Source organism: Chiloscyllium plagiosum, unplaced genomic scaffold, assembly GCF_037043375.1.
Source record: "Chiloscyllium plagiosum isolate Xiang-an unplaced genomic scaffold, Cpla_swu_hap1 HiC_scaffold_51, whole genome shotgun sequence".
Classification (NCBI taxonomy): Eukaryota; Metazoa; Chordata; class Chondrichthyes; order Orectolobiformes; family Hemiscylliidae; genus Chiloscyllium; species Chiloscyllium plagiosum.
The window spans coordinates 26,715,689-26,734,163 of NW_028270189.1; the positions used below are offsets into that span (position 1 = coordinate 26,715,689).

The following is an 18,475-nucleotide window of genomic DNA, read 5'->3' on the forward strand; positions in this document are numbered from 1 at the left end:
GGGACTGATGGAAAGGTTAAAGACAAATACATTGACATCGAGGGTGGTATTGGTGGGAGGAGCTAACAGGGATAGACAGGACTGTCAGGGTTTACAGGGATGAAGGAATTTAGTATCTACTGGAGAAGTTTTGGAATTAGTGTGTTAGGGATTGGAGAACCTGACAGAGTCAGGGACAAAGACAGAGAGAATTGTGTGGACTAGAGGAGATTCCAACAGAGGAAGGATTATCGGGACTGAGAATATTACAGAGATAACTAACACAGCATGGGCCAGGATTGATGCCTGCGATCCCCTGTGCTGTCGCATTGAGGACCAGTACAGCAAAGGTGAAAGCAGGACCCTCACAAGATGGTGGGAATGAAGCCTAGAATGTTGCTGTTCCTTGCCCAGCTCTGCATCTATGCCCGGTCTTCCAGGTCAGAATATAGAAGTCAACTACCTCCACGCTGTACTGTTTACTGTGAGCGATCTTACCGGCTGCAGGATTTACTGAAGGCACCAGATCTCCCTCTCCATCTCTCTCTGGCTGACCAACCAGCTTCAATGAGGCGATGGATGAGACAGGAGTTAGGAAGATCCTGATTACCTGCATGAGACAGAAATAGACAGAATGGGAAATTAGACTGATGCAATGGGGATAACTTATGCAGAGTGGCACTGAGTCCAGCAGAGATCTTGAAAATCCCAGCCTCCATCCCTTGCCCGTGCTGCTGCGTCTCTGTGGAGTGGACAATTCTGTTGACTCAGGATCTCAGACCATCTGTAAGAGGGAGAAATGCTGACAGAGGCAGCAAATAGACTGACACAGCGAGGGATACCACATGGAGAGATACTGAGTGATATCACATTATTAGACATTGCATTAACAGGGAATTGTTTGAATTTGTAACAAAGGCACTGGGATAATTGTGAGGGGATTCAACCTTCCTATCTCATCATCTCTTTGGCGGTGGGTCACAGACGAGGCTGACTCTCTCCCACTCTCGGTGGGGGGGTCGGGGTGGGTTCTGGAGTTGGCTGTACAGACCGATGTGGCCTTCCACAGATTCTGTTACACTCTATTGCAGAAGGTGACCATGGGAATGGGGTGGGTGGGGCGTTGGTGTGGTCACGTACTCCTTGTGCTGTTTTCTCCTGGATTCCCATTTTCCCCACAGAAAGTCTCGAAGTGCTCAACACCTTCCCAATGCTCCTCCCCCACTTTGGACGATCTTGGTCCAGGACTTACCAGAGTTGATTAAGAGATGAAAAAAAACCTATCAATTCTGAAGAAGCCAACGTTTAGAAATGCGGACACATTGGTTAAAGAGATCGCTAGGGAGTCTCCGAGCGGGAGGAGTGCAGCAGGAAGAGGAAACGTTGCCAGTGTTTAATGAGATGATCGGAACAGGGAAAGGTGAAGCTGCTGGAGGTTGTGAGAGTGTTACAGAGAGGGACAAAGGCCTGAACAATGTTACAAAGCCAGTACGAATTGCTGCAGCTAGAGCTGTTTGCAGAGGTAGGGATGGACATCTGTATTTTCATTGATTCATTCATGGTCTGAGGATGTCACCGGATGGACCAGTATGCATTACCCCACTGCTAATTGCCCAGAGGCAGCTCAGAATCAGCCATATTGCTGTGGGACTGGAGTCACATGTAAGCCAGACCATGTAAGAATGCCAGTTGTCCCTCCGTATGGACATACGTGAACAAGTTGATTTTTACCAGATAATCAACAATGCTTATACAGAGGCCTCACTAATGTCCTGTACAGATACACCCAACTCATACTCTCAATGCTCTGCCCAATGAAGGGGAACCATCCCAAGCGCCTGCTTCACTAGCCTGTCTACCCATGACGCTACTTTCAAAAAACTGTGTACCTGTGTCCCTGGGTCACTGATTGACAACAGTACCCAGGGCCCGAACATTAATTGTACAAGTCCAGCCTGGTCTGCTTTACCACAATACAACATCTTGCATTTCTCCACCTGCTATTCCTAACCTCACTGGCCTAGCAGTACAGTTGATTCCATTGTACTCTTCGATAACCCTCTTCACTGTCCACATTATCACCAATTTCAGTCTCACTCACAAACTTGCTAACCATGACTCCTGTGTTATCATCCAAACTGTTTATATAAATGATGCACAACAGTGACCCAGCACCGAACCCCATGGCACATCGTTGGTCACAGGCCTGCAGTTTGAGCGGCAACCCTCTATGAACATGCTCTGTCACCTACCGTCAATCTGTTTTGTATCCAGTTGGTGTAGCGCTCCCTGGTTATGTGTGATCTAAACTTACTATCCTGTCTGCCAGCAGAACCTTGTCAAAGGCCTTGATAAAGTTCATGTGGACATCGTGTACTGCTCTCCTTTGATCTCTCACTTGTCTACCTCCACACTCACATTTGAGGCATGATTTCCCGTGCACAAAGGCATGCTGACGATCGTTAATCTGTCCTTCCCTTTCCAAAGGCATGATGATCGTTTCCCTCAGAATCTCCTCCAACAACTTACCACTCCTGCATCAGTCTCACTGGTCTGTAGTGGCTGTTGATGGGTTGATGATGCAAATATCTCAGGCCGGGGCCCTGCAATTTTCTCCCTCGTTTCTCACAAGGCGCTGGGATACATCTGATCATGTCCCAAGGTTTTATCTAACCTTTATCATTTTAAGACATCCAGCACCTCCTCTTCTCCAATGTGAATTCTTTTCAAGACATCACTATGTATTTTCCTAAGTTCCCGAGCTTCCATGTCTTTCTCGGTAGTAAATCCGAACGCAAAATATGTTTTCAGTATCTCACCCATCAGCAGTGATTCCACACAGACAGCCTCATTGACCTTTCAGGGGCCCTATTCTCTCCCGAGCTAATTTTTAGCCCTTGTTGAAACTTGTCAAAATGCTTCTGAAATTTCAAATATCCCTCTACCGCAACTAGCTTCCCCCACCCTTATCTATCTGCCATTTAAGGCCACACCAAAATATAGAAACCATCGGATTTAAATATATTCCCCTCATTTATTGTCATATTCTTTATAGCACATTCCAGCACGTTCCCGACTTACTGTCAGGCTAACACCGTTTGGTTTCAGACTGACTGCACAAAGGGTTTTGGGAATCCTTGTGAATCAATCTGAAACAGGTAGCTGACAGGATCAACAGGTCACAGAGAAGGCAGATCAAATGTTGCCATTTATTGCAAAGGGAACGGAGTCTAAAAATAGGGAGGTCTTACTAAAACGATGCAAGGTACAAGTCAGACCACACCTAGATTATAATGAACAGTATGCGTGCCCGAAGGAAATATATTCTTGTACAGAGCCAGGCCAGGGAAGGTTCACTCGGCTGATCCTGGAGATGGTGGGATTTTCCAATGAGAAGAGGTGGAGTAGATTGACCTTGAACCCATTGGGTTTTGAAGAATGGGAGAGAAATTGAATGAAACATCCAGGATTCTGAGGGACTTTGACAGGGTCGATATCGTTAAGTTAGAAAATCGAACAGTACAGCAACGTAATAGGCCCTTCGGTCCACCATGGCTGTGCTGACCATGATGCTATTCTAAACTAATCCCATCTGCCTGCACATGGGCGATATCCCTCTATTCTCTGCCTGTTCATGTTTCTGTCTAAATGCCCTTCAAATGTTTGCTCTCGTTGCCACCTGTCCCACCTCCTGGGAAGCTTCCACCCTCTCGATAAAGACAACTGGCCTCATCCTTCTTACTTAAAACTTCTCACTCTCACCTTAAACCGATGCGCCCTAGTATTTGATATTTCTACATTGGAAGGAGGATTCCAAGTATCCGCATTATTCACGCCTCTCCTAATGCTATATAACTGTACCAGGTCACCCCTCAGTCTCCGAAACTCACGCAAAACAATCCAACTGCGTCCAACCTCCTTACAGTAAACACATTCTCATCCAGACAATATTCTGCCAACCCTCTGTTGCAACCTCCCCAAAACCTCCACATCCTTCATGTGGTATGTCGATGAGAACGACACGCAACCTTCCAAACATGGCCGAATGAAGTTTCATTCAGTCACAACATGACATGCAAACGACTGTACTCAATACTGTGCCCAATAAATGTTAGCATACCATTCTCCCCCTCTACCACCACATCCTGTCTTGTCGTTATTTTTAGGGAGCTATGGATTTGATTCCAATGTCTCTCTGTTTATCAATGTTTCCAACTCGTCAATTAGTGTAATTCTCTCTTCTATTTGACTTCATAAATGCATCACTTCACACCTGTCCCGATGAAATTCAATTTGCCACATCTCTGCCCAACGTTCCAGCTGATCGACACACTGCTGCAACCTTGAACACTCTTCCTCACTATCCACAATTCCCCTAACTATCCCTAATCATTACATGCCTTTCCAAATGCCGTCTGCAAAATTACCACTCAAACTGCTGACCTTTTCATCTGAATCACAGATATAAATTACACACAGACATCGCAGCACTGATCCTTGTGAAACATCATTGACCACAGACATCCAATCAGAAAGTGACCACTCTACATGCCTCAGACTACAATCACCAAGAAAATATTGTATCCAACTTACCAACGAGCATGGATTGTGATTTGATCTTCCAGATCCCCCTTGCTATTTGGAAGCTGTCCATTCAAAATGACTCTATATTTTGATTCCCAGATTAAATTGGCTGTCTCACTAATGCACTGACTGCATCCTTTCTTCACAACAAAACAGGACCTTGTTTGGTTTGATGCTGACCCTGCCTAAATCCATACAACCCCTCAATAATCACATTGCTGTCATGGTCATGCTGCAGCCACACCTCCACAATAACAGTTCGATCATATCTGTTCCCTTCAGTTAATGCTGTCATTCCATCTGCCTTGTTGCAAATGCATGGCGCGTGTCACTGAGAGAGGGCCTTTGAGGGATGGATAGAGGTCACAGAGTGCGAGAGATGTTTGGGGGCGCAACAATGTTGCAGGGTTAAACATGGTTACAGTTGCTACAGAATGTTCGCAGGAGAAAACATTTTATTGTTTGGAGGAAGTTAGAGAGATAAAGCGTCTTTGACTAGATTCCAGAGATAGGGATGTGTATAGGGTAGTGGATCGTTACATGGACTATGTTGATCAGGGCGTAGAAATATTCACAGGATTCCAGGATGTGGTACATTTAACAACGGTTGTTGGATCTGGAGAACATCACAGTGATAGGGAGGATGGTATGGACTGGAGAATATTACAGGGAAAGGGTGGGTAGTATGGACTGGAGAATGTTGCAAGCACATGGAAGATGATATAAGCTGGAGAATGCTGCAGCAATAGAGAGGAGGATATAGACTGGAGGATGTTGCACAGACAGGGATGAAGGTGTAGACTGGATACAGTTAGAAGGAGAGATGAATTTATGCACTGGAAGGTACGTCAGAGAGAGAGAGAGTGGTGTGCATGCTGCAAGATACGACAGGGATAGAGAAGCTTGTAGAGACTGGAGGAGAGAGTCGTAGAGAGGCTTGTGAGAGACCAGATTCACTTATGAGCATAGGATGTGCAACAGTGAGCACAGCCTTTTGCAGATATAAATGAGGATACAATGGCCACAAAGCAGTCACACCAACACATAGGTATATAGGAACTGAAAGAATTGAAGAGATTACACAGGCTAGAAGTGTTGTATGCAGTGGAGGAGATTAACCTGAGAGGGAAGCTTTTAGAGACTCAACAATGTTAGGAAATAATGGTGAGAGCAGGTTTCAACAATGCGGAGGACATAGACCTGAAGGAGCTTTGACAGATAGCGATCGTACAGTAAAGGGAATTGTAGTGGCTTCCCTTTCATGAGCAATCCATTAGCACTTAAAATATCCTGTTTGACATGTGCATTATCTCTCGACCATTCATCAGACAGTGCTGCAAATACTTCACTGGCTCTGCCTACCAGCATAGACTGAACTAGCATTACCCAGAAGGCCTCGGGCCACTCTACCTGTCTATGCAATCTTTCAAATGAAACACAGAGTTCCTTGACAGTAGAGTCACAGGTAGTTAGGATAGCGAAGAAGGCGCTTGGTATGCATTCCTTTATTAGTCAGAGTATTGAGTACAGGAGTTGGGAGGTCATGTTGCGGCTGTATAAGACAGTGGTTAGGCCACTTTTGGAATGCTGCATGCAACTCTGTTCTATTTCCGATCGGAAGGATTTTGTGAAACTTGAAAGGGTCCAGAAAAGATTTACAACAACGTTGCCAGGGTTGAGCTATAGGGAGACTTTGAACAGGTGATGGTTGTTTTTCCTGGAGAGTCGGAGGCTGAGGGTGACCTGATAGAGGTTTATAAAATCAAGAGGGGCATGGATAGGGAAAATTGACAAAGTCTTTCTCCTGGGGTGCGCGAGTCCAGAATTATAGGGCGAGGTTTACGGTGAGAGTATAAAGATTTAAAAGATAAAAAGGGGCAACTTTTTCATGCAGAGGATAGTACGTAAATGGAATGAGCTGCCAGAGGAAGTGGTGGAGGCTAGTACAACTGCAACAGTTAAAAGGCATCTGGATGGGTATATGAATAGGAAGGGTTTAGAGGGAGATGGGCCGGGTGCTGGCAGGTGGGACTACATTGGGTTGGGATATCTGATCTGCAGGATGGGACCATGAATGTGTTGTGGAACCTGGAGGATGTTATGATTTGAACCACGGGTTCAAATGTTTGTTTGGATCTTTCAGCCAATCTTACAGATGGTACAATTGCAACATTTAAGAAGCATTTGGATGGATATATGAGTAGAAAGGGTTTGGAGGGAGATAGGCCAGGTACTGGCAGGTGAGACTAGATTGGGTTGGAATACCCTGTCGGCATGGCTGGGTTGGAATGAAGGGTCTGTTTCCATGCTGTACATCTCTATGACTGTAAGATCGGCTGAATGGTCCAAACAAAAATTACCTGTGGTTCAAATCATAATATTCTCCAGGTTCCACAAGCCATCCCCTGTCCCATCCTCCAGGTTCTGCAGCACTTCATACCTCGTAACATGGCCCAGACCCTCCAACTCCTCCTTCCTCTGCAATGTTCCCCAGAAGAGCACTGGAGGATTTTGGGGGTTACAAAGATGTGGAGGGACATCAGGACGGGAGAATTTTGCAGACATTAGGAATATATGGACTTGAGGAGGTTTCACAGTTTATGAGTGTTGTAGGGACTGGAGGAACTTACAAAGATAGGGATAGTTTTAGATTGGAGGATTCTGCAGAAAGCCTTTACGTGGTTAAAGGCAGGATTCTTAGCAGCGTGCAAGCACAAAGGGATCCTGTGTCCTTCACGTTACCACGCAAGTTGACAGGCTGTTAAGAAGGCGGATGGTGTGTTGGCTTTCAGTAGCAGGGGGATTGAGTTTAAGAGATGTGAGATTTTGCTGCAGCTCTACCGAACCCCAGTTAGACCACACTTCGAATATTGTGAACAGTTCTGTTCGCTTCATTATGGGAAGGATGTGGAAGCTTTAAAGACAGTGCAGAGGAGATTTAGCAGGATGCTGTCTGGACTGGATGGCATGCCCATAGAAGGTAGGTTGTGGAAGCTAGGGCTTTTCTGATCAGAGCGAGGGAGGAAGAATGGTGACATTATAGAGGTGTACAAGGCAATAAGAGGCATAGATAGAGTGGATAACCAGAGACTACTTCCCATGGCGAAATGGCTATCACAAGGGGACATAAGTTTAAGGTAACTGGCGGAAGGTTTAGCTTAGATATCAGAGGGATATGGGCCAGGTGCTGGCAGGTAGGACTAGATTGGGTTGGGATATTCTGTCGGCATGGAAGGGACTGGTATGTTATTTACACAGAGTGTGGTGCGTGCTTGGAATGGACTGCCAGCCATGGTAGTAGATTCAGACACATTACAGACATCTAAGCAACTCTTGCATAGGCACATCAATGATAGTAAAATGTAAGGTACATAGGTTTGTTTCATCTTCAGAGTAGGATAAACGGTCAGCACAATATTGAGGGCGGAAGGGCTTGTACTGGAATGTGCTATTCCATTTTCTAAATAGCAAGGGTTATGATGGCAGCAAGAGGTTTCGGGAAGCGGGAGAGGATGCGATTTGAATGAAGTGACACAAATAGGAGGCGTTGCTAAAGTTGTATGGGGTAACAGAGACAGCAATGGTCTGATCTGGAGCAGATGACCCAGACTGGGAGGGGTGTGGGGACTGGAGGTGCTTTCACAGGGACGGAGGAGCATAGACCCACAGGGTGTTACAGAAATGTGGAGAGGTATAGGGCCTACCGGTGCTCATGGAGATGGGGAGGTCGGGAGGAATGGATCAGTTTACAGGGCTAAGGATGTTGGTAGAATGGGGTGTTTTACACAGACAGGGATGTTTCATTTGAATGGAGCAGATTACAGAGAAAACGTGGGTTGTACAGATTGGAAAAACAAATAGACATATGGAGGGTAGTCGTGACTGAAGATGTTTATAGAAACAGGAAGGCTTAGGTTCTGCAGTTTATTTAGACATGGAGGGTGAGGAATCATACAGATTTTCCAGGTGATGAATTTTGGTTGGAGACAGTTCACAGATTAGGCAGCATTAGTAACTTCCTCCAGATTGGTTAAAGTGGGAAGGGTTGTAGGGGAGCGTGATTTTTACACATGGAAGATCTGGTGAAGATTATGGAAATGAGCAGATGGATGGAAACATTGGAGGAGCTTACATTGACAGGGTGGGTGCTGGCAATGAAAATATATCACATAGATGGTGGGTCTTGTAGGAGCTGGACTGGAAGAGTCACAGGTATTGGAATGACTTCTGCAGATTAAGAGTATTACGGGGACTGAGAGGATCGTAGGGTCTCCACAGATTGATCGTGTCTTTAAGAATAGAAGAGTTTACGTAGATATGGATAGCTTAAACCCAATGCATGCAGTTTCATTTCAAGACCAGAGCCTTATTATCCCTCATCAGCCAACGATCCCTAACCCTGCCAGCGTTTCCCTTTATCCCAATGGGGCCATACTGGCCCTGGATTCTTGAGATCACACTTTGAAAAGCCTCCAATTTGCCAGTTGTTCCTTTTCCTTCAAACAGACCCACCCGATCGATTAGAATCATAATGTGGAGGTGCCGGTGTCGGATTGGGATGTACACAGTTAAAAATCACCCGACATTCAGTTCCAGTCCAACCGGTTTATTTGAAAGCACTAGCTGTCAGAGCACTGCTTCTTCATCAGGTGGTTGTGGAGCACAATCCTAAGGTACAGAATTTATAGCAACAGGATGGCAGTGTCATGGAATATAATATCAAACAAATTTAGTTTAAGCCTTTCATCTGTTTCAGTGATCACGAGCGCTTCCAAAGCGAGTTGGATAATAACTGGGCATTGTGCAATTTTATATTCACAGCATTGACGCTGGCCAGAGCCTGCAGAATGGCCCGAAACCTGGCCCTGTTCCAGTTTTCCTCTTCAATCTGTGGACCTCCTAATCTTTCTCCATAACTATGTTAAAACGAAGACAGTTGTGGGCACTGGACCCAAAGTGCTCTTCAAATGACACTTCAGTCACTTGCCCAACCTTGTTTTCTGAGGGAAGGCCTCGTGTTGCACCTGCCTGAGTAGAGTAGGGCTCTCTGCATATTGATTTAGGAATCTTACTTGGACACATTTGAAAAATTGCCCTCCGTCCAGGTATTTTTATACTCTAGGCGGCCCAGAGAAAGACAACAGTTCACTCTCATGTGGTCTGCACATCATAGCCACAGCAAAGTGTTTGCCTCTCAATTACTCTGTGAAATGGGCGAGCCAGCTGCTTAGCTCAAGGGCAGCAAGGGATGGGCAATAAAGGCTAGTCAGCCAGAGACACCCACATCCCATACCTGATTTTTAAAAAAAATCCATTCAGATTGTTCCACTGGAACTGTGCTGGGACCAGTGTGCTGGCCAATCATGTTGGTAGATTTATGGACAGGGCTTTAAACTGACAGAGAGGATGCAGGGACAGGCTTCAGATAAAAGGAGCTTTCCAAATCCAAAGAGAAAACGTGAAGCATCAGAGCAGCATGGAAATGTGACTGAAGACAACAGAAAGGAACAGGATGGGACAAAGTTTAACTAAAACTGTAGATCAGCAAATCCATTTGTGACAGGAAATTGTGGGAACGAGTAAATTATGTTTTTTATTAATGGAAAAGGTCTCTGCAACAAGGTAGATGGATTTGTGACACAGAGATAAAAGGGATTTATCACCAGGGAGATGTGGTTCCAGGGCGAACAAAAAGTGGAACATAAATATTCAATGGTTCATAACCTTGTGGAAACTCAGACAAAATGGGCAACGCTAACAATAATGGGTAAGAAAGGCATTACAGAGAAAGCATTTGGCATCAGATCATGAAGTAGAGTCAGTCTGAATGTAAATTCTGGCTAATACTTGCCAAGGAAACAAGCAGCAGAACAGTTTTAAAACACCGAACAGCATTTCATGGCTCGTCACTGCAATAAATAGGAATTCCTTGGAATTTTTAATAAAGGCATGGTGAACATTTAGTGAAAGGTCAATATTCACAAAGTCTGGGACAATCACACTGACAACAGTGATATTGGAAGAGGAGTTCAGAGAATTAGTTTTCAGTGTTTCTTAGAATAACACATTGTGCAACTGGCGAGGGACGTAACTGTCTCTGAGCGACTGTTGTGATAAAACTTAGTGAATGAGTAATGTCACCTGGAGAGATCCTCTGGGAAATTGCGATAAAGTGCAGTTTAAAGAAATATAAAGTTTTAAAGTGAAACACAGAAAGGACAAGCTACACCTAGAAACAAAAACAGCCAATTACATAAGTTGGGGAGGAGAAGTGACCAAAGTAAAGAGGCGAAACAGACTGAAATATGTGCCTGTAAATGAACAGTGGAAAACATTTGAAGGAGCTTTGTAAAATACTCAACAAAAGGACATTCCACTGAAACAGACCAAACCTCAGCAAGAAATCCCCACCGGTCCCTCACTCAGGACAAAATGGATCATATTAGATTATGAGGCTGAGACGATCACCACAAAGTACTTAACATCCTGAAGTGAGAGAGAGTTTTAGAGTAAGTTTTAAAGGGATTGCAATGGGTCTGCTTGCAGGAGGAGGGCAATGGGAAGAGGAATCATTGTCAAAGTTTATTGACACGATACGAACATGGAGAGGTGAAGGTGCTGGAGGTGGTGAGAGTGTTACAGAGAGGGGCCAGGGCCTGAACAAAGCCAGTATGAATTGCTGCAGTTGGAGGGGTTTGCAGAGGTAGGGAGGGACATACATATTTTTATTTATTCATTCATGGGATGTGGGTGTCACTGCCTAGACCAGCATTCTTTGACCCCATGCTAATTCCCCAGAGATTGCTGGGGCCCTGGTGGATATATTTAATACTTTGCTGGACACAGGTGAAGTGCTGAATGACTGGAGGATCGCTAATGTGGTTCCTTTGTTCAAGAAGGGCAGCAGGGGTAGGCCAGATAATTACAGAGCAGATAGTCTGACAGCAGGGGAAGGGAAATTATTGGAAACAATTGTGAGGATGAATCAACACTTGCAAAGGTAAGGATCAACTCGGTTTAGTCATCACGGATTTGGCAGAGGAAGATACTGTCTGAGGAATTCAGTTCAGTTTTTTTGAAATGGTGCTTAAGTATATTGATGAAGGCAGTGCAGATCATGTGGTTTACACGGACTTGACTAAGTCCTTAAACAAGATCCAACATGGAAGGCTGGTCCAAAGGACTGGGTTCCAAGGCAAGTTGGCAAATTGGATGCAAAATTGGTGGATAGAATACTTTCGCCAGCAGGTGTACCACAGGGATCTGTGCAGGAACCATTGACCATTAATAACTCGGATATGAAAGCAGAAGGTATCATTAGTCGGTTAGCGGATAACATGAAAGGTGAGGGTGTTTTTCACAGTGAGGAGGATGGTCTCCGTCTGCAGCCCGATGTCGATCGGATGATAATCTAATCAGAGTTTAGTTCTGATTGAAATGAGGTAATACTCTGGGAGAGGTACGATAAACGAAAGACAGACATAATGAATGGTAGGACCTTGCGGAGTACTGAGGAATACAGGGACTTTGGTGGACAAGTCCATAGATCCCTGAAGGTGTCAGCACAGGAAGACAGGGTGGGAAAGGCACCTCAACTGGGAGCGGGAGAGGGACCCATATCCTGGTGGGGTGAATTGCTAGAGATGCTTGAGAGGATATAACCTAGTCTGGCAGGGTGTTGGACCTGAAATAAACGTAGGCTGGTACACGAGTTAAAGACAGCAATTTCAGCAGACAAGGCAGGCAAGAACATAGCAGGGAATGGGGGAAAACTGATGATTAAACTGCATTAATTTCAATCCAAGGGCCAGACAGCTAAGGAAGATGAACTCAAGGCATGGATTGGAACATGGGACTGGGATATTATAGCTATTACAGAAACACAGCTGAGGGAGGGGCAGGACTGGCAGCTCATTGTTTCAAGGTAGAGATGCTACAGGAAGGGGAGGCAAGAGAGGATGTGTGGTGGTGGGTTTTGATTGCATGTATCATCACAGCAGTACTTAGAGAGGATATTCCTGTGGGATCACCCAGTGAAGCTACGTTAGTGGAACAGAGAAATAAGAATGGGTCATTACTTTCATACGATCGGACAGCTGACCCCGAATAATCTGTGGCGGACTGAGGAACAAATATGTCGGGACATCTTAAATATCAACCATAATAATAAGGCTGTTATAGTAGGGTTTGTGAACTTTCCAAACCTAGAATGGGCAGCCAGTGTTCAGCGTTTGCAAGGGAGGAATTTGGTAATTGTGTTCCAGAAAACTCCCAATCAATATGTAAATTGCCTGAAAAGAGAAAGGGGCAAAACCTGACCTCCACTTGGGAATCAAGGTAGGGAAAGGGACTGAGATGTGAGTGGGAAAGCATTTTGCCAAAGTGACCACAGTTCTAGTAGTTTGAAAATAGCTTTGGAAAAGGACAGGCCTGGTCCACAAATGCAAGTTATAAAATGGGGCCAGACCAATCTTGATCGTAAAATGGGATTGGGGAAGGGAATTATTTACAGGAAAAGGGTAGTTTGGCAAGTGAGAATATTTTAAAAGTGAGATAAACTGATCGATCAGCGCCAGCATTTTCCTGTTTGTGCGCAGCTCAATGCTGACAGCATTCAGAAACACTGGCTGTCTATTGAGGGTCTGGTCAAGGAAAAGGGGGCACATGTCAGGTATAGCCAGCTGCATCACGGGAATCCCTGAGGATATACAGGGGCTGTAGGAATACACTTTGGGTAGAAAACAGGAAAGGAGAAGGAAAGGGGAATCCAAAAGTGATTGTATCAGTATATTAAGAGTGCATAAGTAACTCAGGACAAAATAGTGTCCATTAAAGATCAATGAGGCCATCGATGTGTGGAACTGCAGGATATTTGCTAAGATCCTAAACATTTTTTTCACTCCAGAACTTACTGTGGAGAAAGACTGGGGAACTCAGGGAACAAGAGTAATACATTAGACCACAATTGGAGTACTCTGCAAATCCAGTCTCTCTGCTACAGGAAGGATGTTGTGAAACTTGAAAGGGCTCAGAAAAGATTAACAAGATATTGTCTGGTTGTTGCTGAATAAGCTGGGGTTACTGTTACTGGAGAATCGGAGACTGAGGGATAACCTGACAGAGGTTTATATAAACATGAGCGGTATGGATAGAGTAAGCATTCAAGGCCTTTTCCCAGAAGATGGGGATTCCAAAACTAGAGGGCATAGGTTTAAGGTTAGAGGTGAATGGTTTACAGAGAGACTGAAGGGACAGCTTCTTCACACACATGGTGATGTGTGTATGGAATGAGCTGAGAGAGAAGGTAATGGAGACTGATACAATTACAACATTTAAAAGGTATCCGGATGGGCATCTGAATAGTAAGGGTGGGCGGCACGGTGGCACAGTGGTTAGCACTGCTGCCTCAGCGCCAGAAATCCGGGTTCATTTCCCACCTCAGGCGACTGACTGTGTGAAGTTTGCACGTTCTCCCCGTGTCTGCGTGGGTTTCCTCCGGGTGCTCCGGGTTTCCTCCCACAGTCCAAAGATGTGCACGTCAGGTGAATTGGCCATGCTAAATTGCCCGTAGTGTTAGGTAAAGGGGTAAATGCACGGGAACGGGCGGGTTACGCTTCGGCGGGTCGGTGTGGACTTGTTGGGCCGAAGGGCCTGTTTCCACACTGTATGTAATCTAATCTAATCTGTAAGTAATCTAATCTAAAAGGGTGTAGACGTATATGGGCCAAATGCTGGAAAAGAGAATGGATTTAATTAGATCTTCTGGTGAGCCTGGACGAGTTTGGACCGAAGGGTCTGTTTCTATGCTTTATATCTCTATGACTTGAAAACAGCGCATGTTATAAAAGAGGTGGTGCTGGAGGTTTTAAAACTCGAAGCTATGGCAAGTCCCAGAACCTGATTAAGTGTATCACAGGACACTGTGGGATGCTAGGGAAGAAATTGTGGAGCCCCTAGCAAAGGTATGTGTATTACTGACAGCCATGTGTGATGGGCTGGCAGGCTGGAGGGTGGCATCATGGACAATGAAGGAGGTTTTCTGAGATTACAAAGGGATCTTGATGAAGGGAGTGAATGGGCTGAAAAACTAGAGATGGAATTTAATCTGAATAAATACGAAGTAATGCATTTTGTAAAACAAACAAGGGTAGAGCTTATACAATTAATGTTAAGGATTCGGTTAGTGTTTTAGAGCAGAGGGACCTCCGGGTTCAGGTATATCATTCTTGAAGCTTGCAATCACAGGATGGATAAGACAGTGCTTTGCATGCCTGACTATTGCTCAGTCCATTGAGTGGAGGATTTGGGACGTCATGTTGAGATTGCACAGACATTTGTGAGGCCTGTTCTGCAATACTCTGTCCAGTTCTGGTCGCCCAGTTTTTGGGAGGATATTATTAAGCTGCAGGGCGTTCAGAAGAGATTTACCAGGATATTGCTGGGTATGGAAGGCTTGAGTTCTGAAAAATGGCTGGATAGGCTGAGTCTTTTTTCACTGGAGCCTGGAGGTTGAGACATGATGCTATAAAGGTTTATGGGGGAAAAAAAGTATATAGATCGATTTAATGGTAGTTGCCTTTTCCTCAGGATTGGGGAGTCTCAAGAGGAGGGGCCACATTTTTAAGGTTAGAGGAAAGAAATGTTCAAAAAAAAAAGATACGGGGCAATTTGCTACACAGAGGGTGGTTTGAGTGTGGAATGAAATTCCTGAGAAAGGGGTTGATGTGGGTACAATTACAACATTTAAAAGATATTTGGATAAACAGGTGAAGAGGGAAGGGTTGGAGTGATATGGGCCAGCAACAGGCAGCTGGGAAGAGTTTAGTTTTAGATTATAGTGGGTATCAACTGAAGGGTCAGTTTCCATGCTGTATGGCTCTATGACAAGAATATGGTTTTATTCCATTATTGAAGAAAGGATCAGGGCTGGGCCCACTGATGTGCATCATCTACATAAACAATTTGGTTGAAAATATAGGAGTGATTCTGCGAAAGTTTGTTGATGATCAAATTAATGGTGTCGTGGGCAGTAAATACGGTTATCAAAGGGGATCGTGACCAACTGGGCCAGTGGGCCAAGAAATGAAAGATGGAGTTTAATTCAGCTGTTGGATTTTGTTAAGACAAACCATGGAGGACTAACACAGTTAATGGAAGGGCTCTGGCCAGGGTTGTCGAACAGAGAGAGAGAGAGAGATCCAGAAATTGACTATAAGCAAAAATAATAAGTAACCACAGCTGCTTCTCATTCTTAAAGATAACAGTGATGGATCTCCACCATGCAAATCAAGTTGAGCAGGTTCTAAAGACATCTGTCATTTGCTGGATGAAGACCATGCTATATGGAGTAAAGTTGCAGTTGACTGTGGATTAGACTACCTCCCAGAAAGAGATGAGTTCAAATTCGATTAGATTAGATTAGATGACTTTACAGTGTGGAAACAGGCCCTTCGGTCCAACAAGTCCACACCGACCCGCCGAAGCGTAACCCAGCCATACCCCTACATTTACCCCTTACCTAACACTACGGGCAATTTAGCATGACCAATTCACCTGATGTGCACATCTTTGGACTGTGGGAGGAAACCGGAGCACCCGGAGGAAACCCACGCAGACACGGGGAGAATGTGCAAACTCCACACAGTCAGTCGCCTGAGTCGGGAATTGAACCCGGGTCTCTGGCGCTGTGAGGCAGCAGTGCTAACCACTGTGCCACCGTGCCGCCTATTCCTTGTGGGAAAGACAATTGAAAGATGTGTGGCACACTGTAATAAACAGCCAATTTGTAAAGCTTTTTTAAAAATCGTATTCATCCATAATTTGCTTGTTACTTCCTGTTTAACTCAAGGTAATCCTAAATCGAGTCATAGAGTCATACAGCACGGAAACAGACCCTTCGGTCCAACCAGTCGATGCCGAACAGAATCCTGAACTAAACTAGTCCCACTGCCTGATCCGGGTCTAAGTTCCTCGAAACATTTCCTATTCATGTATTTATCCAAATGTCTTTTAAACGTCATAGTTATGCCCTCATCCACAACTTTCTCAGGAAGTTCATTCCACAGGTGAACATTGGTTCATGTCTTTTCAAACTTTCCCTCTTCTCACCTTAAAAATATGCCCCTGTGTCTTAAAATTCCCCATTTTATGGAAAGACAACCACCATCAACTCTATCTATACCTCTGATTATTTTACAAACTTCCATCAGGTCACTTCTCAACCTCCTCTGTTCCAGCGAAATAAGTCCCAGCCTATCCAGCTTTTCTTTATAATTCACACCTTCCAGATAAATCACTTCTGAACCCTCTCCAGCTCAATAACCCTTCCTATAAATGTATAAAGCGGCATTTGGCACATTTGCCAACATTGGCCAGCACTTTGTTACATACATTAGAGATATTTGTAACATTGTCCTAAATATTTCCCTTGGGCAGAGGAGGCCACGGGGTGACCCTAAGAATAGTGAATAACCAAGGGTAGGTGAGTCCAAAACTAGAGGGTATAAACAGGAGGTGAGAGAGCAAGGATTTAAAGAGGGAGATGAGGGGGAACAATATCCACAGAGGATGGTGCATAGACAGAACAGACTGCCTCAGGCACATGGGAGAAACAAGAACAAATGCAGCATGGAAAAGACATTTGGGGAGGTATAGTAAGAGGAGAAGGTTTGAAGAGATAAGGGCCAAACACAGGCAAATGAAACTCGTTCAGTTTAGGTCACATGGGCAGGTTCTGTTTCCGTTCTGTATCACTCTGTATTAAGCTAAAGAGGATTACAGTACCGAAATAAGGCATGTTATAGACACTGAAACAAGTCACAGCAATAGGGAGGTAGTCTGGAATGCAGTACATTCCGACTATGTGGAGGGACTATCGGGAATGGAGCAAGTTACAGGGACAATTACTGTCATAGGAGTTAAAAATGACTGAAGACACTGGTGCACAAGCCTTGCCACAGATACAGTGTTGCAGAGTAATGAATCTTAGTACAGTGTTGGACGGAGAACACAGAACAGAAAGATCCCAGGCAGCATTCCCAACCTCTCGTCAGAGGCCTACTCACCCCTCTGTTGTACTGATGCTCACTAAGACAGCACAGGCCTGGATTGATAACTATGATCTCCCGATGCTGTTTCAGTGCAACATAAGTTAAAGTAGATGTGGTGATTGAGCATGGGGTGTGTCTATACTGTGCTCCCCATCCAGCACTGTATCTATGTCATATCTTGATGGCCAAAGTTTGGAGCCCTCTCATTGCTTTCTGCTCTGTGCACTGTGAGTGATCTTACCTCACTGCAGGATTTATTGAAGGCTCCAGATCCCTCTTCCCTTTGTCTCTCTGGCTGACCAACCATCTTCAATGAGGTGATGGATGAGACACACAGCAGTTGGGAAGTCTATTGAATCAGCAACTTCCTGAGTATCTACAGGAGACAGAGAGGTAGACAGAATGGGAAATTAGACTGATGCAGTGAGGGTTACACAAGGAGAATGGAAATGAGCCCCACAGATATCTGGAAAATCCCAAACTCCATCCCTGGCCTGTGCTGTTGCGTCTCTCTGGAGTAGAGAATTCTGTTAGCTCAGGATCTGGAGTAATTTGAAGAGTGAGAGACGCTGACAGAGGCAGCAATTAGACCCACACAGTGAGGGATTCCACATGGAGAGAGACTGAGTGATATCACCAGAGTGTTGGAAGACTTCAGGATCACACAGTCATGTTGGAAGAATGTGTTTAGCTTCATGTATCAGTGCTCAGGGATGAGCAACCAGTGAGCAGATGAAGTGATGGCCTAGTAACATTATTGTTAGGGCATTTGTCCAAAACCTCAGCTAATGTTCAGGGGAGGGAGGTTTGATTCCCATCATAAGATATGGTGTAATTTAAAATCAATAATTTTAAAAATAGCA

The 18,475-nt window shown here is 44.8% G+C and overlaps 1 long non-coding RNA gene across 1 annotated transcript in view; it reads right to left on the minus strand.

Annotated features, from left to right (window-relative positions):
* The window catches only part of LOC148135074 (uncharacterized), a 41,902-nt gene extending 23,932 nt beyond the window's left edge, over nt 1-17,970 (minus strand). Inside the window, exons 1-2 of the long non-coding RNA XR_015755546.1 lie at nt 17,854-17,970; nt 478-589 (exon numbers count right to left, since the gene is read on the minus strand). This is a non-coding gene — a long non-coding RNA (uncharacterized LOC148135074). The remainder of the gene's footprint in view (nt 1-477; nt 590-17,853) is intronic.
* Between the last annotated feature and the right edge of the window lie 505 nt (nt 17,971-18,475).